Below are 27,138 nucleotides of genomic sequence, written 5' to 3'. Positions count from 1 at the left end.
TTTGGAAGGAGGTAGTTCTACTATAAAGTCCAAGGACACAACTTCCAATGGAGTTTGGGGTATTGGTAGACTGCATAGTAGACCGGATGGTCTCGTAGTGTCAATTTTGGACCTGGCACAGACATTGCATGAAGAGACTAATTTTTGTATAGATGTTTTCATGTCAGGCCACCAGAATTGCCTGGTAATCAGATTAAGAGTCTTTGTCATACCCATATGTCCTGCCATAGGCACATCATGCGATAATTCCAAGATCTTGGTGCGCATGGTAGGTGGTATGTAAAGTTTGTCGTTGTAGTAGAGGAAGCCTTCTGCATCAGTATTTAGTTGTGGTGGGGGTGAATCCAAACTTATACCATGCAAAACCTCTTCCTTCAAGGAACGGACAACTCCAATAATGCGTTTGTGAGGTATTATAGGAACGGAAGGGATTTCGAAGTAGTTTTCTTCAGTTAGTCGTGATAGTGCATCCGCCTTTTTGTTCTTATCTGCAGGTGTGTAGGTCACTAGGAAGTTAAACCTTAGAAAGAATAGTGACCATCGTACCTGTCGGTGAGAGAGAGTTTTGTTAGTCTGAAGATATTGAAGATTTTTATGGCCTGTGTATATAAGTATTGGTAATCGGGTGCCTTCGAGTAGATGTCGCCAATTCTCCAGAGCCAATTTTATAGCAAGCAGTTCCTTTTCACCCACGGGGTAATTTACCTCTGGACTGCTTAAGGATTTAGAAAAGAAGGCGACTGGATGAAGTGGTGAAGTGTTAGTTGGTCGTTGGGAGAGTATTGCTCCTACTGCCATGTTTGACGCATCTACCTCCAGAATGTATTGGAGGGATGGGTCTGGATGGCGTAGTATGGGAGCAGAAGTAAACCTTGTCTTTAACAGGTGAAAAGCTTTATTTGCTTCATCTGAGCATTTGAATGGTCTTTTAATGCTAGTGAGCTGTGTGAGGGGTCTCACAATGGCAGAGAAGTTTCTGATGAACTTCCTGTAGAAATTCGAAAATCCAAGGAATCGCTGTAGCGCCTTGCGTGTGGTTGGTGTAGGCCAATCCTGAATGCAGGATATCTTACTCATGTCCATCTTGATTCCTGTTTTGGATATGATGTAGCCTAGAAACAGTACTTCTTCTTTATGAAACAAGCATTTTTTCAGTTTCACATAAAGGTTGTGTGCAAGCAATCTCGATAATACTAGTCTTACATGTCTTATGTGTTCAGACAGGGATCGTGAATATATAAGTATATCGTCCAGATATACCACAACACAGACATCTAGTAAGTCTCTGAAAATATCGTTTAAAGGCTGCAGGGGCGTTGCATAGCCCGAATGGCATTACAAGATATTCGAACAATCCGTATCTGGTTCTGAATGCAGTCTTCCACTCGTGTCCATCACGGATTCGAATGAGATTGTATGCTCCTTTCAGGTCCAATTTTGAAAAATAGGTAGCTCCACGCACCTGCTCAATAAGCTCAGGGATAAGCGGTAGAGGATAGCGATCTTTTATTGTAATAGCATTCAATTGCCTATAGTCGATGATAGGCCTGAGACTTGAAAAAGAGGCCTGCTGCTGTGGAAGAAGTGGAAGGTCTAATAAAACCTTTTTTCAAATTCTCATCCAAATAGTCTTTGAGATGGGAAAGTTCATCCTGCGAAAGAGGATAAACATGACCGAACGGCAATTTGCTATTTGGGAGTAGATCAATACTACAATCATAGTCTCGATGAGGAGGTAGTGCTTGAGCATTTTTCTCAAGAAAAACCTCAGAGAGATCCTGATAACATAGTGGTGCAATCTCATCTGTCACCACAGACAGGATCTTCCCGAAAGACGGGAGGTTACACGTACCCTCGCAATAGCAAGAGAGGAAGGCCAGGGTCCATTCCTTCCAATCTATGGTTGGTTGATGTGTGTGTAACCAGGGAAGTCCCAAAACAATGGGAAAGTGGGGTGAAGGTATTAGATCGAAGGTAGTGGTCTCCATATGAGACCCGTTAGTAGTGACTAGGAGAGCCTGTGTCTGATCAGTGATCGGACCAGAGGATAAAGGAACACCGTTAATAAGACTCACTGAGACAGGTTTAGGTTTAGAAATAATAGGAACTTTATTTAAAGCAGCAAAACGTATGTCAATATAATTTCCACAAGATCCTGTGTCAATCATGGCCTTAGTAGTAATCCTGTTCTGGTCCCACTGTAATGTTAAGCAAACAAAAAGGTAAGGGTTAGTAATTGAAGTTGTCAATCCCCCTAGGAGGACATGTGAACACTCACCCTTCTTTTTGTAGACTAGGGGACAGACGTTTATCATGTGATCCGGGGATGCACAGTACAAACAGAGATTACCAGATCGTCTTCTGGCTCTTTCCATAGTTGATAGAGGTGGGCGTATGGTTCCTACGTCCATAGGAATGGGGTCAACGGCCGAAATCCGAGAAGAACTGGATAATGGCATTCCCATTTTCTCAGCCTTTCTTTCTCGTAGTCTATCTATGGTGATACTGAGTTGTATCAATGCATCCAGGGTTTTTGGCAGATCCGCTCGGGCGAGCTCGTCTTTAACGGCCTCTGATAGGCCAAGCCTAAATTGGGTTTTCAGAGATGCATCATTCCATTCTGAATCAAGGGTCCATCTCTTGAATTCTGCGACAAAGTCTTCCACAGGTCTCCCACCTTGTTTCAAGGATCTTAATTGAAGATCGGCAGTACTCTGCCTATTGGGATCATCATATAGGCTAGTAAGTTCTGCTAGGAACAAGGCATAGGAGTTGAGAAGCTGATCGCTTTTCTCAAAAAGAGAGTCTGCCCAGGCCCGAGGATCGCCTGTTAGGTAAGAAATAATAGTACAAACCTTAATGTGATCAGTAAGGTAGGTACAGGGTTTTAGCAAGAAAAGTAACTCACATGCGTTTTTAAATTCGCGAAATTTTTTGCGATCGCCTGTAAATACCAAAGGAGGATTTATTTTGGGTTCAGGGGACTGAGCAGTGGTAAGTTGTGTCAGTCTAATTACCTGCTGCGACAGAGCCTGATTGTCTTCTTTTAATTCAGCAAGTGCGTGTATTAACGCAGTTACTTGCTGTTTTAATTGTGTCACCTGAGTGGTTATTTCTGCTGAATCCATTTGAGGTTCGTTCAATCTGTAACGCTCCTGCGTTTTATGTATGATGTGGATTTACAGCTGCAGAAATATTCCACTTCAGTAGTCATGTAGAGAAACGCTGAGACACCAATCCCAACTCCCAAGACTCATCATGTGTGGATGATCTCAATTCAGCAAGTAAATACACACACTCAATAAGATGTTCCTAGAGTGACTTATGTATATAGTAACACAGTGATGATAGGCTGAAGAGACAGGTTGGGTAGAGATGGTAGATGACAGACACTTGAAAGGAAATGTTCTTGAAAGTAAGGTAGTAGCAGATGGGATGCAGATAGGTTAGCAATCATGTATGGTAGCACATGATAGAGTAGCAGGTGAACATACAGGAGAGACCAACCCAGTGCAAGAGCAGATGGTAGTAGGCTCAAGAGCTAGCAATCTTAGATAATGCAGATGTAATAATAGTCCTTAGTATGCAGAGCTAGATAGTGTAAGCTTTAGTATGAAGGTTATAGAGGTTTCCCCTGTGGGGTACTTATCACTAGTAGCAATGTAGCAGAGGAGAGGTTCGGCAAGAGCGGATGATCCGGTAGCGGGATACAGGGATCAGCGCAGCGTGGTTCCGACAGCGAGGTATGCTTGCAAGCATGAGAGCTTCAAGACAGGTTAGCATCAAGGCACAAAGCAGGTTGAACGAACACATGTGAGTGAAAGCTGGTGATTTAAATAGCTGTTCAGTCCGGCGCTCAGTGATGACAGCATCAGTCTTAAAGGTGTATGCGCACCTTACCAAAAGAGAATGGTGGGGCGCATACACTTAGGAAAAGAGTAATTAGGGTACCCAGAGGTACCAGAACATTACAGCTTGTCCACATTGTCTCTGGACAGGCGGCTGCGCTTGTCTGTTATAACGCCCCCAGCCGTGCTAAATACCCGTTCAGATAATACACTGGCTGCAGGGCACGCCAGCACCTCCAAGGCGTAAAGGGCAAGCTCAGGCCATGTGCCCAATTTGGAGACCCAGAAGTTGAAGGGGGCAGACCCGTCATTCACTACATGTAGGCGTGTGCACACATACTGCTCCACCATGTTGGTAAAAAGCTGCCTCCTGCTAAGACGTTCCATCTGAGCTGCTGGTGCTGCTGTTTGTTGTGGCGTGCTGACAAAGCTTTTCCACATTTCGGCAAAGCTAACCCTGCCTTCTGAGGTGCTGGCGGTGCCCTGGTTGCGTTGGCGACCTCCTCCTCCTCCTCCTCCTCCTCTGCCTTGTGCTTCCACTGTGGCCCCGCTGTCCGATGGGAATGCCAGCAGCATGGCGTCTACCAGCGTGCGCTTGTACTCGCGCATCTTGCGATCGCGCTCCAGTGAGTGAATTAAGGACGGTACCTTGTCCTTGTAACGGGGATCCAGCAGCGTGGCCACCCAGTAATCAGCACAAGTTAGAATGTGGGCAACTCGGCGGCCGTTGTGGAGACACTGCAGCATGTAATCGCTCATGTGTGCCAGGCTGCCCAGAGGCAACTAAAGGCTGTCCTCTGTGGGAGGTGTATCGTCCGTGTCCTCTGTATCCCCCCAGCCACGCACCAGTGATGGCCATGAGCTGGCCTGGGTGCCACCCTGCTGTGAACATGGTTCCATCTCCTCCTCCAGCTCCTCCTCCTCCTCATCCTCTTCATCCTCCAGAACTGTGCCCCTGCTGGACAATTGTGTCCCTGGCGTTTGTGTGTGCAGGAACCCACCCTCGGAGCCCCTTGCGAATGACTGCCCTGAAAGCCTTGGAAATGTTACCTCTTCATCCTCCTCCTCCTCCTCCTCCTCATCCTGTGCCACATCCTCTTCCATCATCGCCCGAATTGTTTTTTCAAGGAGGCATAGAAGTGGGATAGTTAAGCTGAGAACGGCGTCATCGCCACTGGCCATGTTGGTGGAGTACTCAAAACAGCGCAACAAGGCACACAGGTCTCGCATGGAGGCCCAGTTATTGGTGGTGAAGTGGTGCTGTTCCGCAGAGCGACGTACGCGTGCGTGCTGCAGCTGAAACTCCACTATGGCCTGCTGCTGCTCGCACAGTCTTTCCAGCATGTGCAAGGTGGAGTTCCACCTTGTGGGCACGTCACATATGAGGCGGTGAGCGGGAAGGCCGAAGTTACGCTGTAGCGCTGCCAGGCGAGCAGCAGCAGGGTGAGAACGCCGAAAGTGCGTACAAACGGCCCGCACTTTCTGCAGCAGCTCTGACATATCGGGGTAGTTTTTAAGGAACCTCTGCACCACCAAATTCAGCACATGCGCCAGGCAAGGGATGTGCGTCAAACCGGCTAGGCCCAGAGCTGCTATGAGATTTCGCCCGTTATCGCACACCACCAGGCCGGGCTTGAGGCTCGCTGGCAGCAACCACTCATTTGTCTGCTGTTCCATGCTCCTCCACAACTCCTGCGCGGTGTGTGGTTTGTCCCCCAAACAGGCAAGTTGTAAAACTGCCTGCTGTCGTTTACCCCTGGCCGTGCTGAAGTTGGTGGTGAAGGTGTTACGCTGTCCGGATGAGGAGGCGGTAGAGGATGAGGAAGCGGAGTAGGAGGAGTTAGGAACAGGAGGCAAACTGAAGCGCCCTGCAATCCTCGGTGGTGGAAGGACATGCGCCAAATTGCTATCCGCCTCAGGCCCATCCGCCACTGCATTTACCCAGTGTCCTGTTAGGGAGATATAACGCCCCTGACCGTGCTTACTGGTCCACGTATCGGTAGTTAGGTGGACCTTGGCACAGATGGCGTTGCGCAGTGCACACCTGATTTTTTCCCCCACTTGGTTGTGCAGGGAAGGGATGGCTTGCCTGGAAAAGTAGTGGCGGCTGGGCACGACGTACTGTGGGACAGCCACCGACATAAGGTTTTTAAAACTGTGCGTCTCCACCAGACGGAATGACAGCATTTCAAAGGCCAATAATTTTGAAATGCTGGCATTCAGGGCCAGGGATCGCGGGTGGGTAGGGGGGTACTTCCTCTTCCTCTCAAGTGTTTGGGAGATGGAAAGCTGAACGCTTCCACGGGACATTGTGGAGATGGTTGTTGGTGACCCAGGTGGTGGTGTTGCTGACAGATCGTCTGTTTGCGGGGTGGCAGGTGCCGGTATCACTACAGATGTGGCTGGAGCGGCCAAGACTGCAGCAGAAGAGGAAGCAGGATGAGCCAGAGACGTTTCTTGGTTTTGAAGGTGTGTACTCCACTGCAGCTCGTGCTTTGCACTTAGATGCCTGATCATGCAGGTTGTGCTCAGGTTGAGAAGGTTTATGCCTCGTTTCAAGCTCTGATTGCACAGGGTGCAAACCACTCGTGTCCTGTCATCAGAACATTTTCTAAAGAACTTCCACGCTAGAGAACTCCTTTGAGCTGACTTTGGTGCGCTCATTCCCTTGCTGCGTTGGGCAGTACCGGGCGTAGTGTCTAGGGCACGGCCGCTCCGCTTCTGCACCCTGCTCCCTCTTCTGCTGTGCTGGTGGCTCTGTGCGACCACCGCCTCTTCCTCCAAACTACTCAGGTCACCTGCATGACGTTCACTCCATGTGGGGTCGAGGACCTCATCGTCCTCCACATCATCTTCCACCCAGTCTTCACCCCTGCCCTCCTTGTCGGTCTCCACAATGCTGAACGCCGCAGCAGTTGGCACCTGCGTTTCGTCATCATCGGAGACGTGCTGCGATGGTCCTTGCATGTACTCATCTTGAGAAATAAGTGGTTGGGCATCGCTGCACTCAATCTCTTCCACTTCTGGGGCAGGGCTAGGTGGATGGCCCTGGGAAACCCTGCTGACAGAGTCATCAAAAAGAAGAAGAGACTGCTGTATGGCTTGGGGCTCAGACTGCTTGCCTGATTTGCAAGGGGGTGAGGTGAAAGACGGTTGGACATCGGCTGCAGGTGCCAACTGTGACCTTTCTGCAGTAGACTGGGTGGGAGACAATGTGAAGGAACTGGAGGCACTGTCAGCAGCAAACCAATCTACTATCGCCTCCACTTGTTCTGGCCTCATCACTTCTAGAGGCGTATGATGCCCTACCGAATACTGATGCAGGTTCTGTCGCCTACTCACACTTGAGGAAGGTGTTTCACTTGTGCGTGTAGCTGGCACAGATCGACCACGTCCTCTCCTTGCAACAGGAGCTCTACCAGCAGCACCACGACCCAGGCCACGGCCCTTATTTGACGGTCTCCTCATATTTCTGTAATTTAAGATCTTGCCCTAGAAAGGTTTTTATTGAATAGCGGAATAGGAAATATGATCCAAAAAAGTGTATGTATCTCACACGTACACAACCACACTAGGCCCCAATTACTATTGTTTCTACCCCTAAAAGGATGGATGAGGAGTAGGAGGAGTATGGAACAGACAGCACCCTCAAATCTTCAGAAGTATGAGATGAACCTCAAAAACTTGGAAAGGTGGATCTCACATGTACCGACACAGACTATCCCGCAATTGAATTGATCCTCAAAGGTTTTTATTGAATAGCGGAATAGGAAATATGATCAAAAAAAGTGTATGTATCTCGCACGTACACCACCGCACTAGGCCCCAATTACTATTGTTTGTACCCCTAAAAGGATGGATGAGGAGTAGGAGGAGTATGGAACAGGCAGCACCCTCAAATCTTCAGAAGTATGAGATGAACCCCAAAAACTTGGAAAGGTGGATCTCACACGTACCGACACAGACTATCCCGCAATTTAATTGTTCCCCGAAAGGTTTTTATTGAAAAGCGGAATAGGAAATATGATCAAAAAAAGTGTATGTATCTCGCACGTACACCACCACACTAGGCCCCAATTACTATTGTTTGTACCCCTAAAAGGATGGATGAGGAGTAGGAGGAGGAGTATGGAACAGGCAGCACCCTCAAATCTTCAGAAGTATGAGATGAACCCCAAAAACTTGGAAAGGTGGATCTCACACGTACCGACACAGACTATCACGCAATTTAATTGATCCCCATAGGTTTTAATTGAATAGCGGAATAGAAAATATGATCAAAAATAAAGTGTATGTATCTCACACGTACACCACCACACTAGGCCCCAATTACTATTGTTTGTACCCCTAAAAGGATGGATGAGGAGTAGGAGGAGGAGTATGGAACAGGCAGCACCCTCAAATCTTCAGAAGTATGAGATGAACCCCAAAAACTTGGAAAGGTGGATCTCACACGTACCGACACAGACTATCACGCAATTTAATTGATCCCCAAAGGTTTTAATTGAATAGCGGAATAGGAAATATGATCAAAAAAAGTGTATGTATCTCGCACGTACACAACCACACTAGGCCCCAATTACTATTGTTTGTACCCCTAAAAGGATGGATGAGGAGTAGGAGGAGTATAGAACAGGCAGCACCCTCAAATCTTCAGAAGTATGAGATGAACCCCAAAAGCTTGGAAAGGTGGATCTCACACGTACCGACACAGACTATCACGCAATTTAATTGATCCCCAAAGGTTTTAATTGAATAGCGGAATAGAAAATATGATCAAAAAGAAAGTGTATGTATCTCACACGTACACCACCACACTAGGCCCCAATTACTATTGTTTGTACCCCTAAAAGGATGGATGAGGAGTAGGAGGAGGAGTATGGAACAGGCAGCACCCTCAAATCTTCAGAAGTATGAGATGAACCCCAAAAACTTGGAAAGGTGGATCTCACACGTACCGACACAGACTATCACGCAATTTAATTGATCCCCAAAGGTTTTAATTGAATAGCGGAATAGAAAATATGATCAAAAAGAAAGTGTATGTATCTCACACGTACACCACCACACTAGGCCCCAATTACTATTGTTTGTACCCCTAAAAGGATGGATGAGGAGTAGGAGTATGGAACAGGCAGCACCCTCAAATCTTCAGAAGTATGAGATGAACCCCAAAAACTTGGAAAGGTGGATCTCACACGTACCGACACAGACTATCACGCAATTTAATTGATCCCCAAAGGTTTTAATTGAATAGCGGAATAGAAAATATGATCAAAAAGAAAGTGTATGTATCTCACACGTACACCACCACACTAGGCCCCAATTACTATTGTTTGTACCCCTAAAAGGATGGATGAAGAGTAGGAGGAGGAGTATGGAACAGGCAGCACCCTCAAATCTTCAGAAGTATGAGATGAACCCCAAAAACTTGGAAAGGTGGATCTCACACGTACCGACACAGACTATCACGCAATTTAATTGATCCCCAAAGGTTTTAATTGAATAGCGGAATAGAAAATATGATCAAAAAGAAAGTGTATGTATCTCACACGTACACCACCACACTAGGCCCCAATTACTATTGTTTGTACTCCTAAAAGGATGGATGAGGAGTAGGAGGAGGAGTATGGAACAGGCAGCACCCTCAAATCTTCAGAAGTATGAGATTGTGTTCACTGTACCCCACAAAGATTGTGTTCACTGCACCCCACAAAGATTGTGTTCACTGTACCCCACAAAGATTGTGTTCACTGCACCCTAAAAGGATTTTGTTCACTGCACCCCAAAAAGGATGTTGTTCACTGCACCCCAAAAAGGATTTTCTTCACTGCACCCCAAAAAGGATGTTGTTCACTGCACCCCAAAAATGATTTTGTTCACTGCACCCCAAAAAGATTGTGTTCACTGCACCCCACAAAGATTGTGTTCACTGCACCCCACAAAGGATTTTGTTCACTGCACCCCAAAAAGATTGTGTTCACTGCACCCCAAAAAGGATTTTGTTCACTGCACCCTACAAAGATTGTGTTCACTGCACCCCACAAAGGATTTTGTTCACTGCACCCCAAAAAGATTGTGTTCACTGTACCCCCCAAAGATTGTGTTCACTGCACCCCACAAAGATTCTGTTCACTGTGACCCACAAAGATTGTGTTCACTGCACCCTAAAAGGATTTTGTTCACTGCACCCCAAAAAGGATGTTGTTCACTGCACCCCAAAAATTATTATGTTCACTGCACCCCAAAAAGATTGTGTTCACTGCACCCCACAAAGATTGTGTTCACTGCACCCCAAAAAGATTGTGTTCACTGCACCCTAAAAGGATGTTGTTCACTGCACCCCAAAAAGATTGTGTTCACTGCACCCCAAAAATGATTTTGTTCACTGCACCCCACAAAGATTGTGTTCACTGCACCCTAAAAGGATGTTGTTCACTGCACCCCAAAAAGGATGTTGTTCACTGCACCCCAAAAAGATTGTGTTCACTGCACCCCACAAAGGATTTTGTTCACTGCACCCCAAAAAGATTGTGTTCACTGCACCCCAAAAAGGATGTTGTTCACTGCACCCCAAAAAGGATTTTGTTCACTGCACCCCAAAAAGATTGTGTTCACTGCACTCCACAAAGGATTTTGTTCACTGCACCCCAAAAAGATTGTGTTCACTGCACCCCAAAAAGGATGTTGTTCACTGCACCCCAAAAAGGATGTTGTTCACTGCACCCCAAAAAGGATTTTGTTCACTGCACCCCAAAAAGATTGTGTTCACTGCACCCCACAAAGATTGTGTTCACTGCACCCCACAAAGGATTTTGTTCACTGCACCCCAAAAAGATTGTGTTCACTGCACCCCAAAAAGGATGTTGTTCACTGCACCTCAAAAAGGATTTTGTTCACTGCACCCCAAAAAGATTGTGTTCACTGCACCCCACAAAGGATTTTGTTCACTGCACCCCAAAAAGATTGTGTTCACTGCACCCCAAAAAGGATGTTGTTCACTGCACCCCAAAAAGGATTTTGTTCACTGCACCCCACAAAGATTGTGTTCACTGCACCCCACAAAGGATTTTGTTCACTGCACCCCAAAAAGATTGTGTTCACTGCACCCCAAAAAGGATGTTGTTCACTGCACCCCAAAAAGGATTTTGTTCACTGCACCCCAAAAATATTGTGTTCACTGCACCCTAAAAGGATTTTGTTCACTGCACCCCAAAAAGATTGTGTTCACTGCACCCCAAAAAGATTGTGTTCACTGCAGCTCACACACAGAAAAATGGATGTGGATCACTGACACCTGCCTATCTCCTATCCCACACCACACAGCAATATCGATTGTAGTTTGTAGAACACAGTTTCCCTAAAATTCAGCAGCAGCCTCTCCCTAACAGGATTGAGAAGAGATCGTAGATTGGGACTAAGTGCAGACCCCACACAGCAATATCGATTGTAGTTTGTAGAACACTCTGACCCTAAAATTCAGCAGCAGCCTCTCCCTAACAGGATTGAGAAGAGATCGTAGATCAGGATTGAGTGCAGACCCCACCCCACACAGCAATATCGATTGTAGTTTGTAGAAGACACTGACCCTATAATTCAGCAGACTCTATCCCTAAAATGCCTACAACTCGCCCTGCCTAAACACTCCGACCTGTCCCTCAATTCTATCCGGACACCAATTAGTTTTCCCTGCCTGTCTTTCCCTAATCAGCAGCCAGCACGTATGTGTGCTCTGTCCCTGATCTAAGCAGCAGAATGAAGCCGCTGCGGCTGCCTGGAACTTATAAAGACTTGGTCACATGCTTCAGACGGCCAATCACAGCTACTGAGACATTTGCAGGCATGGCTGGGATGGCTTAAGGCACACCAGTTAAACGATTGTTGATTGGCTGTTGAAAGCTCGCCATGAAAAGCGCGCCAAAGCATGCAAAACCCGGAAATAAAACGACCGAACACGGATTTTTACCCGAATATACAGTAAAGTGTCCGTGTCCGTGTTCGGGTAAAAAAAATCCAATTATTCGGTACGAACACGAATAATACAGTCCGTGTTCGCTCAACACTACTGAGGAGGAGAGATGAGATGTGGGGTGGTCTGAGGAAAAAAAGGGATATGTGGGGTGGTCTGAGGAGGAGAAGGGATGTGCGGGGTGGTCTGAGGAGGAGAAGGGAGGTGTGGGGTGATCTAAGGAGGAGAGATGAGGTGTGGGGTGGTCTGAGGAGGAGAGATGAGGTGTGGGGTGGACTGAGGAGGGGAAGGGAGGTATGGGGTGGTCTGAGGAGGAGAGATAAGGTGTGGGATGGTCTGAAAAGGACAGATGAGGTGCGGTATGGTTAAAGAAGAAGAGATGAAGTTTGGGTTGGTCTGAGGATAGAGAGATAAGGCGTGGGGTGGTCTGAGGAGGAAAAGGGAGGCATGGGGTGGTCTGAGGAGGAGAAGGTATGGGGGGGCGGGGGTCTGAGGTGGAGAGAGGAGTGGGGTCTATGGAGGAGAAGAGAAGGGGTCTAAGAAGGAGAAGGGAGGTGTGGGGTGGTCTGAGGTGTAGAAGGGAGGTGTGGGGTGGTCTGAGGTGTAGAAGGGAGGTGTGGGGTGGTCGGAGGAGAAGAGGTGTGGAGTGGTCTGAGGAGAGATAAGTTGTGGTGTGGTCTGAAAGGAAAAAGGGAGGTGTGGGGTGGTCTGAGGAGGAGAGATGAGGTGTGGGGTGATCTGAGGAGGAGAAGGGGGTGTGGGGTTGTCTGAGGAGAAGAGAGGTGTGGGTGGTCTTAGGAGGATAAGCGAGGTGTGGAGTGGTGTGAGGAGGAGAAGGGAAGTGTTCGGTGGTGTGAGGAGGAGAACGGAGGTGTGGGGTGGTTTAAGGGGGAGAAGGGAGGCATGGGGTGGTCTGAGGAGGAGAGGGGAGGTATGGGGTGGTCTGAGGAGAGATAAGGTGTGGGGTGGTCTGAGGAGGAGAAGGGAGGTGTATGGGGGTCTTAGGAGGAGAGTTGAGGTGTGGGGTGGTCCAAGAAGGAGAGGGGGTGTGGGCAGGGCTGCTGTTAGAAATGATGGGGCCCCGTACAGCCTACCTCATGGGGCCCCCTTCAACCCCATCCCTGGCCCCGCCTCAAAACATAATGCAGGTTTGTCACGATTGATGTATACATGCGGGACCAACGTGAATGTTTGCAATTATGCATGAGCAAGGGGGAATGGGGGCTTTAACCACTTTACCACCGGAGGATTTTGCTGTCTTACGTCCAGGCCACTTTTTGCGATTCGGCGCTGTGCGACTTTAACTGACAATTGCGCGGTCGTGCGACGCCATACCCAAACGAAATTGATGTCCTTTTTTTCCCACAAACAGAGCTTTCTTTTGGTGGTATTTGATCACCAGTGCGCTTTTTATTTTTTGTGCTATAAACAAAAAAAGAGCGTTTATTTTGAAAAAATAACAATATTTTTAACATTTTTTTTATATGAAATTCCCCCCCAAAAAATGTAAAAATCTAATTTTTTAAAAATTTTTGGCCAATTTGTTTCCTGCTACCTATGTTTGGTAAAAAAAATCACGATAAGCGTATTTTGATTGGTTTGCGCAAAAGTTATTGCGTTTACTAACTACGGGAAAGATTTCTGTCATTTTTGGTGTTTTTTTTTAACGCGTAATGGCGGTGATCTGCGTTTTTTTTTTGCGGGACTGCGACATTGCGGCGGACAGATCGGACCCTTGACTGACATTTTTGACACTTTTGGGGGTACCAGTGACATTACTGCAGTAATCAGTGCTATACATATGCACTGTTACTGTAAAAATGACACTGGCAGTGAAGGGGTTAATTTTATTGGAGAGGGAGGGGTTAATGTATGCCTGGTGCTTACTGACGTGTGGGGGGGGAGGTGACTGAGTGACAGAAGGACAGATCGGATGTTCAGCTATGCTGAACACTCCGATCTGTCAGTCCCTGTCACTTAGGAGATCCGCCCGCTCTGTTTACACAGGCGGGCGGATCTCCTCACTCGATTCCCCGACGATCGGGGCAGAGCAGCGGCGATCGCCGCTGCTCCTCCCCTGGCCCGACTCCCGCTGTGAATGAAAACAGCGGGAGCGCGCCTCCGGCGGCGCGCGAGCGCCGCCTACAGGGGGAGGAGTCCAGCGACGTAGGTCTACGTCGCTGGATGGGAACGAGCCACTTTGCCGCAGTACGCTCCATGTGAGCGGTCGGCAAGTGGTTAAAAAGGTTTTACATTTTTATTTTAATGTTTATGTTATGTGCAAAGTTGCTGGGGCTATAATGCTGCAGGGATGACCAAGATATCACCCTTCCAATCCAGGGACGTGCCGGTGTTCTATCAGAATACCGCTATCTATCAGATTCAGTGACATACGGACTAGAACAACTTACTGCGCATGCGGCATGCATTCCAACATGGCCGCTATGCGTTCCAATAGGTTTCCTAATGTGACAGAACACAAAGCAGCGGCGGACATCTTCTTACACTCATGCAAGTCCTGAATTTTACATTTATTTTAGCAGTAAACTCACCTTATAGAATAAATAATATTATTACATTTGCATTATTATTGTATTCTAGTAAATATAGCGAGAAACCTGCAGCCAGAAGGTGGTGACGGCCATCTTGGTACACCCCGCACTTCTCAGCGACAAACTGATTATATAGCGAAATAGACTATTTCACTCGGTCGCGGTGAAATAGTCTATGTCAGTCTATATTCCGTATGTCACTTCTGCTAGCAGAATCTGATAGGTAGCGCTATTCTTACAGAACACGGGTACATCGATAGGCAGGAAGCGGATAAAGGGGAGTGGTTTGACTGCACATGTTTACTGTCCCCCAATCACAAGTTTAAAGTAACATCTCACTGTGTCCAATGATCATCAGCGTGAAAATCACACAGGCTGCAGGTGCCTTGTCACAGTGTCACATGGCTGCTGGGGGTGCTGACTTTGTTATGCAGCAACACTCAGTACAGCCATAGCTTAAAGTCAGCCCCTAGCATCCATGTGACACTGTGACAGGGCACCTGCAGCCTGTGTGATTTTCATGCTGATGATCATAGGACACCGTGAGGACTCTATCCTCTGTTCTTCGCTCACTGTGTCCAATGCAGCCACGCTGTCCTTCTGCTGCTCCCTGTCAGCTGCTGAGCCATCCGCCTCCTTACATGATCACACTCGGCACCTGAGTAAGGGGAGACGGGAGCTGAACAGAGAATTATTGTATCCCTCCGCCAGGCAAGGCAGTGGAAAGCAGCAGCAGGGACTGTATGGCAGCAAATCAATATGGAACTACATCCCATGTATACATGCACTCCCGAAAATGAAAAAAAAAATTCCCGCCCTGCACTCACCTCCTGGGCCCTTCTGTTGACATAATAGGGCCCAGGAAAATGAAATTACTCCCCCAAGAAAGTAACAATTAGGAAAAAGTTTAGAAAAACATTTTTTTTAACATGCAGAAATTAACTGTGATGCTACCGGGCCCGGGCTCCATCAGCTCTACAAGGAGCCCGGGCCCGGTACAACAGGGCTGGTTGTACTGCCCTATCAGCGGCCCTGAGTGTGGGATCTGAGGAGAGCTGTGTGTGTGTGTGTGGGGGTGATGAGGAGAGGAGAGGTCTAAAGCCCCGTACACACGATAAGAAAATCTGAAGGGAAATTTCGTCCGGCGACCGATCTGCCGATTTTCGGATTGTTAGCATGGTGCTTTCGACAGCCGACTCCGACTTTTCGGCTGACAAAATCCTGATGTGCAGGCTATAAAATTTTTGTTGTCCGTAATACAACGTCCGATTTTCGTCTCATTAGTACAGATTTCGACCGAAAAAAATCTTAAGAGCAAGACTAGGCATGCTCAGAGACGAAAGAACACATACAAAACAATCCAACACATGACATCACTTCTGAAGTAGAATTCTGTCGTACGGGAAAATTCGTATCAAAGTAACCTCTTCACTTTCCACATCAGACTAGCATGCCACAAAAAACGGATGACAGATCGTTCTATAATCTGATCGTGTGTGGCTTAAGGCTTAGTTATCTCCCCCCTTTCCCTTTTGTACTCACAGTTAAAACACAGCTTGTTCTTCCCTTCTCCAGTAATGTGACATATAATAGGGAAAAGTCAGAGGGAGGGAAACAGAGGGAGGGAGTCAGAGAATGATTCACTAGAATAGAAGAGAAAAAGAGAGAAATGAAACTAAGTAGATGTGTGCCAGAGGAAGGGGGGTGAGATTCAGAACAGAGTCCTAACTAGAACTTTCAGGGCCTCAGTACAGGAAAGCATGAAGAGCCCCCTTGACCTCTGGTATCGGGAGGAGGGGGGGGGGGGGGTCTGAGGAGGAGAAGGGAGGTGTGGGGTGCACAGCATTGCCAGGGGGGACATATACCAATGCAAAAAGTATTTTTTTCAAAATACCATTTATCTGGAAGAAGGTTCTCCTTCACGCAACTTCTAGGACGATGTGGGAAAAACTCAAATCCTTTTTAATTAGGGATCGACCGATTATCGAGGGCCGATATTGACTTTTGCCGCTATATATCTGTATCGGCCCCTGAAATGGCCGATATTGCCGATATTTTAAATTTTGAGTGAGAAGGTTGGAAAGTTAGGGAGCGCTTCTGGTAATAATTGTATTAATGAAATCAGTCACAAACACCTGATGGTAAATGGCATAGTGGTGGAAAAAACGACACAGTGTATTGCATAAAATTAATAGAAGTTAAAAACACACACTGGTTGGATGTCGGGCTGAGCCCGTGTACTTGCCCCCACCGCCGATGTACTGCTAGCTGGGTTTCTGGCCAGTGTCAACGCCACCAGCTGGCGTCCGTGCCGTCACAAGGATGGATGAATAATAAAATGAACGGAGTCGCGCTAAAATTGGACTGGCCAATTACATCATCAATTAATTCAGCTTGTCAACAAAAAACATAATAAGGAACATATGGCATTAGCAGTAGAATAAATATTCCACTCTCAGCTCAAAAGTTCCACCACTGTGCATATAATATGGTACAATGAGAGATATCCACCCTGGTGCGTATTAGGATGACAAAAACGACTTTGTGATTCCCTCCACCACATAGAGCCTCTTACCAGAGGAGGAAAGGTGATACGCAGTGAGTAGTTGAGGACTACTACCACCTATATCCAGCCTAACAGCTCCGATGGATCAGCTACAAGGGGTACACCACCACAGATAGACCTCCAAACAGACAGGATTGGACTGGATCAACTCTCATCAGGTATATATGCAATAGGGGATAAAAAACGGGACAAGCCCATAGCGTAATACCGCTTAAAATCACAGTTTTATTGCAATAGATAAAAGTTACACTCACCCACAGGTGAACAAAACAAGCCTGTAGTTTATGGGAAACATCAGAGCGGAGCGGGCACTTCCGGTTTCCGGGTGTGACGAATGACGTGGGTTTGGCTCCTCCCGAAGCTTTTCGTCGATAGGACGTTGTCAAGGGGGCGCCTTGTTTTGTTCACCTGTGAGTGAGTGTAACTTGTATCTATTGCAATAAAACTGTGATTTTAAGCGGTATTACGCTATGGGCTTGTCCCGTTTTTTATCCCCCATTGCATATATACCTGATGAGAGTTGATCCAGTCCAATCCTGTCTGTTTGGAGGTCTATCTGTGGTGGTGTACCCCTTGTAGCTGATCCATCAGAGCTGTTAGGCTGGATATAGGTGGTAGTAGTCCTCAACTACTCACTGCGTATCACCTTTCCTCCTCTGGTAAGAGGCTCTATGTGGTGTAGGGACTCACAAAGTCGTTTTTGTCATCCTAATACGCACCAGGGTGGATATCTCTCATTGTACCATATTATATTAACAGTGGTGGAACTTTTGAGCTGAGAGTGGACTATACAGCTTTATTCTACTGCTAATGCCATATGTTCCTTATTATGTTTTTTGCTGACAAGCTGAATTAATTGATGATGTAATTGGCCAGTCCAATTTTAGCGCGACTCCGTTCATTTTATTATTGCTACCATACATTCCAGGTGTTTTTGAGTTCGCTGCTACATAAGGGCGCGGGTATATTTTATTTTATAAGGATGGATGAATGCATGCTTGATGTGACAGGGCTCCAGGTTAACCAACGGTACACAGACCAATACAGGAAACACTTGCGCCAGACAGCTGAAGCGGTGGCGGCGCAGGAGATTACGTCACTCCACCGTGCCGGCAAGAGACAGGGAAGAAGAGCCAACGGTCCCGTCACCATGACGTTTGCCAGCGCAGTGGAGTGACGCCATCTCCCGCACCGCCACTGCTTTAGCTGTCTGGCGCAAGTGTTTCCTGTATCGGTCTTCTGTATACCGTTGGTCCACCTGGAGCCCTGTTACATCAAGCATGCATCCATCCATCCTTGTGATGGCACGGACGCCTGTTGGCGATGTTGACACTGGCCAGAAACCCAACTAGCAGTTAATCGGCGGTGGGGGCAAGTACACATTCAACCAGTGTGTGTTTTTAACTTCTATTGATTTTATGCAATAAACTGTGTCGTTTTTTCCACCACTATGGCGTTTACCATCAGGTGTTTGTGACTGATTTCATTAATACAATCATTACCAAAATCGCTCCCTAACTTCCAGCCCTCTCACTGATCTGACTCTGCACCCAGGAGTCCCCATCAGAGCTGCTGAGGTTATACACAGGCTTTTCATCCACTGGCTGTTTGGGCACCCTGTCTCTATTTGTCTGCCCTCCACAAGAGTACCTGTGAAGTAATAAAAATATAAAAAAATTTGTACGAAAATATCGGCCAATATCGGCCGATACCGATTGCTATTTTTAATACATGCTTGGGAGATGCCCTTAAAGCTGAAGTCTAGGCAAATGAAAAGTATTCCCTTGCTGTGGGGCTGTGCCTGCACTTCAAGGGTTAATTGATCCCTTGATTGCTCAAGGCTTAATAGGTCAAGGGCAAACATAATAGATACGGATACAGTACTTACCCCATCCTCCCCGCACAAGACTGGTCCCTGCCGCTCCTGCACCCCCAGGCTCCAGCGGTCTTGAGTCCTGATGTCATCAAGCCCAGAGCAGCTTCCATAGCCCTGCACTGAACATGAGGACTTCAGGAACAGTCCACCACTGGACCATGGGGGGAGCGCCACATGCCGAGAGAGCAGAGGATCAGGTAAGTATGACAGTTTCTCTCCTTACCTGGACAAAACAGGCATTTAACCCTTGCAGTGCAGGCAAAGCACCAGTAGAAGGGATCATTTTTTCTACCAGGAGATGGGCTTTAAGCTTTATGTTGTGTTGCAGAACAGTATGATTCTCATGAACAGCATCAGCAAAATAGGATTCTGACATCGCATATCTTGGAATATGTAATAGGTTATATTACTTTTACATTAATTCTTGACCTAAATACAGCAACAACACCCCCAGCTGTTTCATTTCAATTAGAAAATACTTTTTGAGGTAGTTTTGGCTGCAGCACCTGATGTTTCCAGCGATAAAAGCTCTGAATTGGGCAGAGAGGAAGTAGCAGCCATAAAGTTTAATAAAATGTGATAACAGAGTCCACACAACCACAACCTCGTATTCTGTAAATGAGGCCGTTTTTATCCTGAAATAAAAATGACAGGGCCATTTTTCAGACACGATAGCCACACATATAACACAGTGGCTGGACAGTATGTAAGCAGCTTAGTTAGGTTGCAAAGTAAGAGAGAGGGACAAGGCAGTTTTCATGAAATGCATACTGGAGTGTATTATTTGTGTAGCCCACTGAAGAGAACCAGTTGCAGCCCATCTTTATCTGCTGCTACCTCTGTGTGTGCCCACAATGGACTTCTACACAGATAAAGCCCCAGCAGAGGCTTTCATTGTAGAACTGTAAGGCTTATTTAGACGTGCGGTTGGGGGCAGTAAAAATATGCAGCTGGGCTGAGTTTTTGCCGTCCAACAAACTCCACCCTTAAGTTGCAATAGGCAGTGGACAGGGTTGGTTATGTGTCACTTTTTTGCCATTTCCAACCTCCCCCCTTAATTTGCAAAAGGCAACAGACAAGGGTGTTTCATGCTATGGTTGGGATGCTATGCGTTGCTCCTACATCAAAGTCTACCGGACATGTAGCGATCGGCTTGCCTTTTGCCCAGGGCCGGCCCTACCATCGGTCCCGCTGGGTCCATTGGACCCAGGTGCAACTTTGAGAGGGGCGGCAAATTGATGCCCAAAATTTTTTTTCCAGCAGTTTTGTGTGTCATCAGTTTACAGCGTGTTACGGGCGGCAATTCCCCATCTCATACTGCCGCCCATAGCGCAAACTGATGAGTATGAGGAGGCGGATGGTCTCCTCTTGGGGAGCGTCCCTTGAGTGATTGTGGTGTGCGAAATGATGTCAGACATCAGCGCACTCCATGTCACACAGGGCAGGCTGGATCTTCTAGGGCGGCGGCCACGGCAGACACAGGAGTGACATGAGGGCTGAGGACAGACAGCGGGTGTTTGGTGGATTGGTCCAGTGGTGAGGTATGGAAGAAGATAACAGTATATAAAATATATTTTTTTTTTTGGGGGGGGGGGCAGCATTTTATTCTTGGACCCAGACAGCACAATATCTTGGGACAGCCCTTCTCCCACCGAGTGTGACATATTCAGACAAACAGGGGAAGAGGCACAAATGCCCGCAAACATTTGCAATTAATGTGGTCGCAGCGCATATTACAGCACAAACGATGTTAAAACATCAGTGAGGAGGCATCACATTGCTTCCTCACTGTCAGTTGCCTCGCCTTACTGTCAGTCGAATACTGATCATGCTTCAGAGAAAAGGTAGATTTAGACACACATCTAAATCCACTCTAATAGCCAGTCAGGGCTGGTGCTACCACTAGGCGAACTAGACAGCTGCCAAGGGTGCACTGCCACCTAGGGTGCAGCCATGGCCTGTGTCACATTCCTCTCCTGTCACCTCCTCATCCTCAGTGGATATCACCTCTAGAGAGGGGGGCAGTGTGTGCAGGAAGGGGGTGTAGCATTAAACGGGGGGCAGTGTATGCAGGAAAGGGGTGTAGCATTAAACGGGGGCAGTGTGTGCAGGACGAGGGTGTAGAATAAAGGGGGGGGGGCAGTGTGTGCAGGAAGGGGGTGTAGCATTAAGGGGGGGCAGTATTTGCAGGAAGGGGGTGTAGCATTAATGGGGGGCAGTGTTTGCAGGAAGGGGGTATAGCGTTAAAGGGGGGGAGTGTGTGCAAGAAGGGGGGGCAGTGTGTACAGGAAGGGGGGTGTAGTGTTAAAGGTGGGCAGTGCATACAAGAAGGGGGTGTAGCGTTAAAAGGGGGCAGTGTTTGCAGAAAGGGGGGGCAGTGTGTACAGGAAGGGGGTGTAGGATTAAAGGGGGCAGTATATACAGGAAGGGGAGTGTAGTGTTAAAAGGGGGGCATTATGTGCAGGAAAGGGGGCAATGTGTACAGTTTTTTTATTTTTTTTTTGGGGGGGGGGGCAAGTAGCTGGTCTTGCCTAGGGCGCAAAATAGTCTAGCACCGGCCCTGCAGCCAGCGCAGTCTTGCCTCTTGCCTCCAGTTTTGCCAAGCACACGGACTGAAAGCAGCTGTGTGCAAAGGACTGATAAGTGGCCACTGGCCAACTGTACACTAAAGCTGCTATCAGAGAGAAAGATTTGCCACTTAGGAACCTTTTCCCACTGCATATAAAACTCTTATAGGGACAGTAAATCAAGCGCACCAACACAAGGTTCTGGGCCCCATCTAGCTGGCCAGCAGAGGGTGTAGAGCAAGTTTTTTTATTACTAATTGTTGCTGTAAAGAACCCTTATAGGTCCTGTCACTATATAGATCAGCCTTTCTCAACCTTTTCAACACAGAGGAACCCTTGAAATACATTTCTGGTCTTGGGGAACCCCTGCTAAAAATTAAAAAATGAACAACATTAGTGTGACAGTCAGTGGGAAGAATGCTCCTTACTCTTGTCATCATTGGGAAGAATTATCCCCTTACAGATAGCTAAAAGAAACAATGGTGTCATTGGGAAGGGAACCTATCGGAGGGGTAGGTATTGCTCATTGCTCAAGCAACCCCTAGCAACTTCAGGAGGATTCCTAGGGTTCCAGGGTACCCTGGTTGAGAAACCCTGATATAAGTAACCCCAAAAAAGGTAAAAGTAAGAGGCACACCTGTAAGGGGGGGCTACTATTGGGCATATACTGGCACCAAATTGTGTAAGTTCCTGCCCTGCTTGTTCTTGGATAAGACAACCATCCACCTGTTGTAGAGTTACATCTTCACCATAATGTTCCATCCTCCTGGCCTTAGACCCTCACTGAATATTTCCGGCCGTAGGCCTTATTATTAGGAAATAAGCTTCATAGGAGACTACATCTTAGTAGCTCTGGGGTGTTTAACTCCCATGCCCCATCTCTCTGGGCTCCTCCCACCACTGGCATATATGTGGGCACTAACTCCACCCATTACATTGGTAGAGAAGGGACTTCTCTAAAAGGGGAAGTAACACCTGGTTCTAACTTTCCCTTTACCCATACTATAATGGGAATAGAGCCATCTAACTGCACCTGCTAACACACCTTTGGACGTTTACTGTTTGTTGCTTCTTGGTATTATACTATAAAGCTGTTGCATTATCACCATTTGAAACTGTTTGATTGTCAGTTTATTCCTCTAATGCTTTAAAATGACGTGGGATATCTTCCAACTGTTATTCCATATATTATATTTTTTTCTGATTGATTCACCGTTGCACAGTTCTTTCATATTCAACCATGACAATACACTTTACTTATAGGTAAAGGGTTTGGTGTCATTTTTTGGAGAAATTGCATTAATGTGTTTGGGGATATATATATATATATATATATATATATATATATATATATATATATATATATAAAATATATATATACAGGGCTTTTTTTCTCTCAGAGAATAGGTGCCGGAACGCCCCCTTTTCAAGTCACCCCTCGTCTCCGCCCCTACCCACCTCCGAGTACCGTTTCTTGGTTCCACCCATTACCCACCTCCGAAGACCACCCCTTTTAGATAATACAGTAACATTTGTGGTACTAACTAATTTGCATTGAGCTTGTTAATGATAACAAGAAAAGCAGTAGAATAGATCCCCTGCAGCCAGCAATAATGGACCACTCACAACAAAACACCCCCCTCCCTAGCAGCAACAACAGATCTCCTCGCAGCCAGCATCAGCAGACCCCCTGGAAGAATAGATCCCCCCCAGCAACAATGGACCACCTACAAGAAAATACCACCCCTTCCACAGCAACAATAGACCCCGGAAGCAACAATAGACCTCTTCCTCAACAGTAGATCCCTCACAGAAATGACTGACCCCCCAGCAACATAAGACCCACCCTTAGCAACAATGGATCCCCTGCCAGCAACAACAGATCTCCCCATCAACAGACCCCCCTGCAATAATAGATTCCCTCCAGTGACAATAGATCCCCAGCAACCAGCATCAACAGACCCTGCAGCACACCTCCAGCACCCCTTGCCATTACATACATTCAGTCCTGGAGGTGCCGGAACTGCGTTCCCCCGTGTTCCCGCTGAAAAAAAGCCCTGTATATATATATATATATATATATATATATATACATACACTATATTGTCAAAAGTACTGGGCCGCCTGCCTTTAAACACACATACATTTTAATGGCATCCCAGTCTTAGTCCGTAGGGTTCAATATTGAGTTGGCCCACCCTTTGCAGCTATAACAGCTTCAACTCTTCTGGGAAGGCTGTCCACAAGGTTTAGGAGTGTCTATGGGAATGTTTGACCATTCTTCCTAGAAGCACATTTGTGAGATCAGGCACTGATGTTGTAGAGAAGGCCTGGCTCACAGTCTCAGCTCTAATTTATCCCAAAGGCTTTCTATCGTGTTGAGGTCAGGACTCTGTGCAGACCAGTCAAGTTCCTCCACCCCAAACTCGCTCATCCATGTCTTTATGGACCTTGCTTTGTTCAGTGGTGTGCTGTCATGTTGGAACAGGAAGGGGACATCCCCAAACTGTTCCCATAAAGTTGGGAACGTGAAATTGTCCAAAATATCTTGGTATGCTGACACCTTAAGATTTCTCTTCACTGGAACCAAGGGGCCAAGCCCAACCCCTGAAAAACAACCCCACACCATAATTCCCCCCTCCACCAAATGATTTGGACCAGTGCATTAAACACGTGCCATAAACACATGGATGAGTTTGAGGTTGAGGAACTTAACTGGCCTGCACATAGTCCTGACCTCAACCCGATAGAAAACCTTTGGGATGAATTAGAGCTTAGACTGTGAGCCAGGCCTTCTCTTCCAACATCAGTGCCTGACCTCACAAATGTGCTTCTGGAAGAATGGTCAAATATTCCCATAGACACACTACTAAACCTTGTGGACAGCTTTCCCAGAAGAGTTGAAACTATTATATTTGCAAAGGGTGGGCCAACTCAATATTAAACCCTTAGACTAAGACTGGGATGCCATTAAAGTTCATGTGCGTGTAAAGGCAGGCGTCCCAATACTTTTGACAATATAGTGTATGTATATATGTGTGTATATATGTGTGTATATATGTGTGTATATATATATATATATATATATATATATATATATATATATATATATATATGCACACACCGACCACCCACCTAATATCGAGTATGTCCCCCTTTTGCTAAAACCGCCCTGACCCATGGAGGCATGGGCACTGAAATAACATCCACATGAATAGCAGGACCCAAGGTTTCCAAGCAGGACATTCCCCAAAGCATCACACTGCCTCTGCCGACTTGCCTTCTTATACCGCATCCTGGTGAAATCTCTTCCCCAGGTAAGAGACGCACACACAACCGGAAAACCACATGATGTAAAAGAAAACGCTCTGTATATTATTCAACCTCTGCAGCATTACTGGCAGCACTCATGCATCTATTTCCCAAAGACAACCTCTGGGTATGACACTGAGCACGTGCACTCAACTTCTTTTGTCTACCATGGTGAGGCCTGTTCTGAATGGAACCTGTCCCATTAAACTGATGTATGGTCTTGGCTGCGGTGCTGCAGCTCAGTTTTAGGGTCTTGGCAATCTTCCTATAGCATAGGCCATCTTTATGTAAAGCAATAATTCTTTTTTTTCAGATCCTCAGAGTTCTTTGTCATGAGGTGCCATGTTGAACTTCCAGTGACCAGTATGAGAGAGTGAGAGCGATAACACCAAATTTAACACACCTGATCCCCATTCACACCTCAGACCTTGTAATACTAACGAGTCACATGTCACCGGGTGGGAAAATGGCTAATTGGGCCCAATTTGGACATTTTCACTTAGGGGTGTACTTACTTTTGTTGCCAGCGGTTTACTGTAGACATTAAAAGTGTGTTGAGTTATTTTGAGGGGACAGCAAATTTACACTGTTATACAAGCTGTACACTCACTACTTTACATTGTAGCAAAGCATCATTTCTTCAGTGTTGTCACATGAAAAGATAGAATAAAATATTTACAAAAATGTGAGGGGTGTACTCACTTTTGTGAGATACTGTATACATATATATATATATATGTATATATATAATCCTCAGCCCAGCCAGGTGTGTCAGAGATGACAGAGCTGTTCACAGAGTTGAAGAACAGGGGACCCAAACAGCTCCTTCAGTAGGGTGACCAGACGTCCCCGGTTTCCGGATTGAGGATACTGCCCCGGTCCAAGTCCATCCCCCGTTTTGTCCCCGGATTCAGGGCCAGATTAATGTAGACAGGGCATCCCATTCTGGCTGAGAAATAGCCTGGTGGCTCAGATGTAGACGCCCCCTGCTGGACAATCTCACTGCCGCTTCTGCTGCTGTTCAGTGGAGGAGAGGCAGAGCCAAAAATTGACTGTGTGGAGGGCTGAGAACGGGAGATGAGTAGATGGGGGGGTCTGTTTGTACACAGGTGAGGGCAGTGGTGGAGCGGGGGTCAGAGTCTGATGTAGCTGCATAGAGAGATGGAGAGTTTATCTCAGCAACCAGCTCTTAGCCCTTCCCCCACAACAGCTAGTCTATGAGAAAAGGGTGCAGAGGTGAGCTATGGATGTGGGAGCAGAAGTGTCCTCTGTGCATAGCAAACCTCTGAACCCAGTACTCTATGCCTAACACCCTCTTGTATATTATGTAGTTCTGTACCCAGTGCTCTGTGTATTATGTAGTCCTGTGCCTAGTGCTCTGTGTATTATGTAGTCCTGTGCCCAGCGCTCTGTGTATTATGTAGTCCTGTGCCCAGTGCTCTGTGTATTATACAGTCCTGTGCCCAGTGCTCTGTGTATTATGTAGTCCAGTGCCCCGCACTCTGTGCATTATGTAGTCCTGTGCCCAGCACTCTGTGTATTATGTAGTCCTGTGCCCAGCGCTCTGTGTATTATGTAGTCCTGTGCCCAGTGCTCTGTGTATTATGCAGTCCTATGCCCAGTGCTCTGTGTATTATGCAGTCCTGTGCCCCGCACTCTGTGTATTATGTAGTCCTGTGCCCAGCGCTCTGTGTATTATGCAGTCCTGTGCCCCGCACTCTGTATATTATGTAGTCCTGTGCCCAACGCTCTGTGTATTATTCAGTTCTGTGCCCAGTGCTCTGTGTATTATGTAGTCCTGTGCCCAGTGCTCTGTGTATTATGCAGTCCTGTGCCCCGCACTCTGTGTATTATGTAGTCCTGTGCCCAGTGCTCTGTGTATTAGGTAGTTTTGTGCCCCGCACTCTGTATATTATGTAGTCCTGTGCCCAACGCTCTGTGTATTATTCAGTTCTGTGCCCAATGCTCTGTGTATTATGTAGTTTTGTGCTCTGTGTATTATGCAGTCCTGTGCCCAGTGCTCTGTATAATATGCAGTCCTGTGCCATTTGCCAATAAAATAAAAAATAAATATGTCCCCGGATTTCATTATAAAAATCTGGTCACCTTATCCTTCAGGGGTAAGCACTATATTTGAGAGACAATAGCCAGAAGATTTGTATAGACTTATTGCACGTCCTGTAAGCAGTTTTATTAGGCCACAATTGAAGAGGAGGAAATGAGGCAGATGTTATCATGAAATATAATTTAGAAATTATTACCTCTGAGCCAAAAGCCAAATTAATTGTACAGGCTAAACAGCCTTTTTACTAGGCCTCAATTTCCACAACAGGTACCAATCAGGTTTGTTTTAAGAAACAACAGCCAGAAATATTGTACTGACTCCATATACAGTTTTCAAAGTGATATTAAACCCTCATTGTTTTAAAGCACCTTCAGCAGCTGATT

General features: G+C 46.7%; 1 protein-coding gene and 1 pseudogene across 2 annotated transcripts in view; both read right to left on the bottom strand.

The window, feature by feature from the left end:
* The window catches only part of LOC309550898 (tripartite motif-containing protein 75-like), a 30,960-nt pseudogene extending 15,001 nt beyond the window's left edge, over positions 1 to 15,959 (bottom strand). The window contains exon 1 of the transcript XR_014226174.1: positions 15,912 to 15,959. The product of XR_014226174.1 is annotated as a tripartite motif-containing protein 75-like (transcript). The remainder of the gene's footprint in view (positions 1 to 15,911) is intronic.
* The window catches only part of LOC309550900 (3-galactosyl-N-acetylglucosaminide 4-alpha-L-fucosyltransferase FUT3-like), a 1,045,386-nt gene that overhangs the window by 227,363 nt on the left and 790,885 nt on the right, over positions 1 to 27,138 (bottom strand). The gene's annotated exons all lie outside the window — the stretch shown is intronic.

This window comes from Pelophylax lessonae, assembly GCF_965119305.1.
Source record: "Pelophylax lessonae genome assembly, chromosome: 3".
NCBI lineage: Eukaryota > Metazoa > Chordata > Amphibia > Anura > Ranidae > Pelophylax > Pelophylax lessonae.
This window is presented reverse-complemented; position numbering and strand designations above follow the sequence as displayed.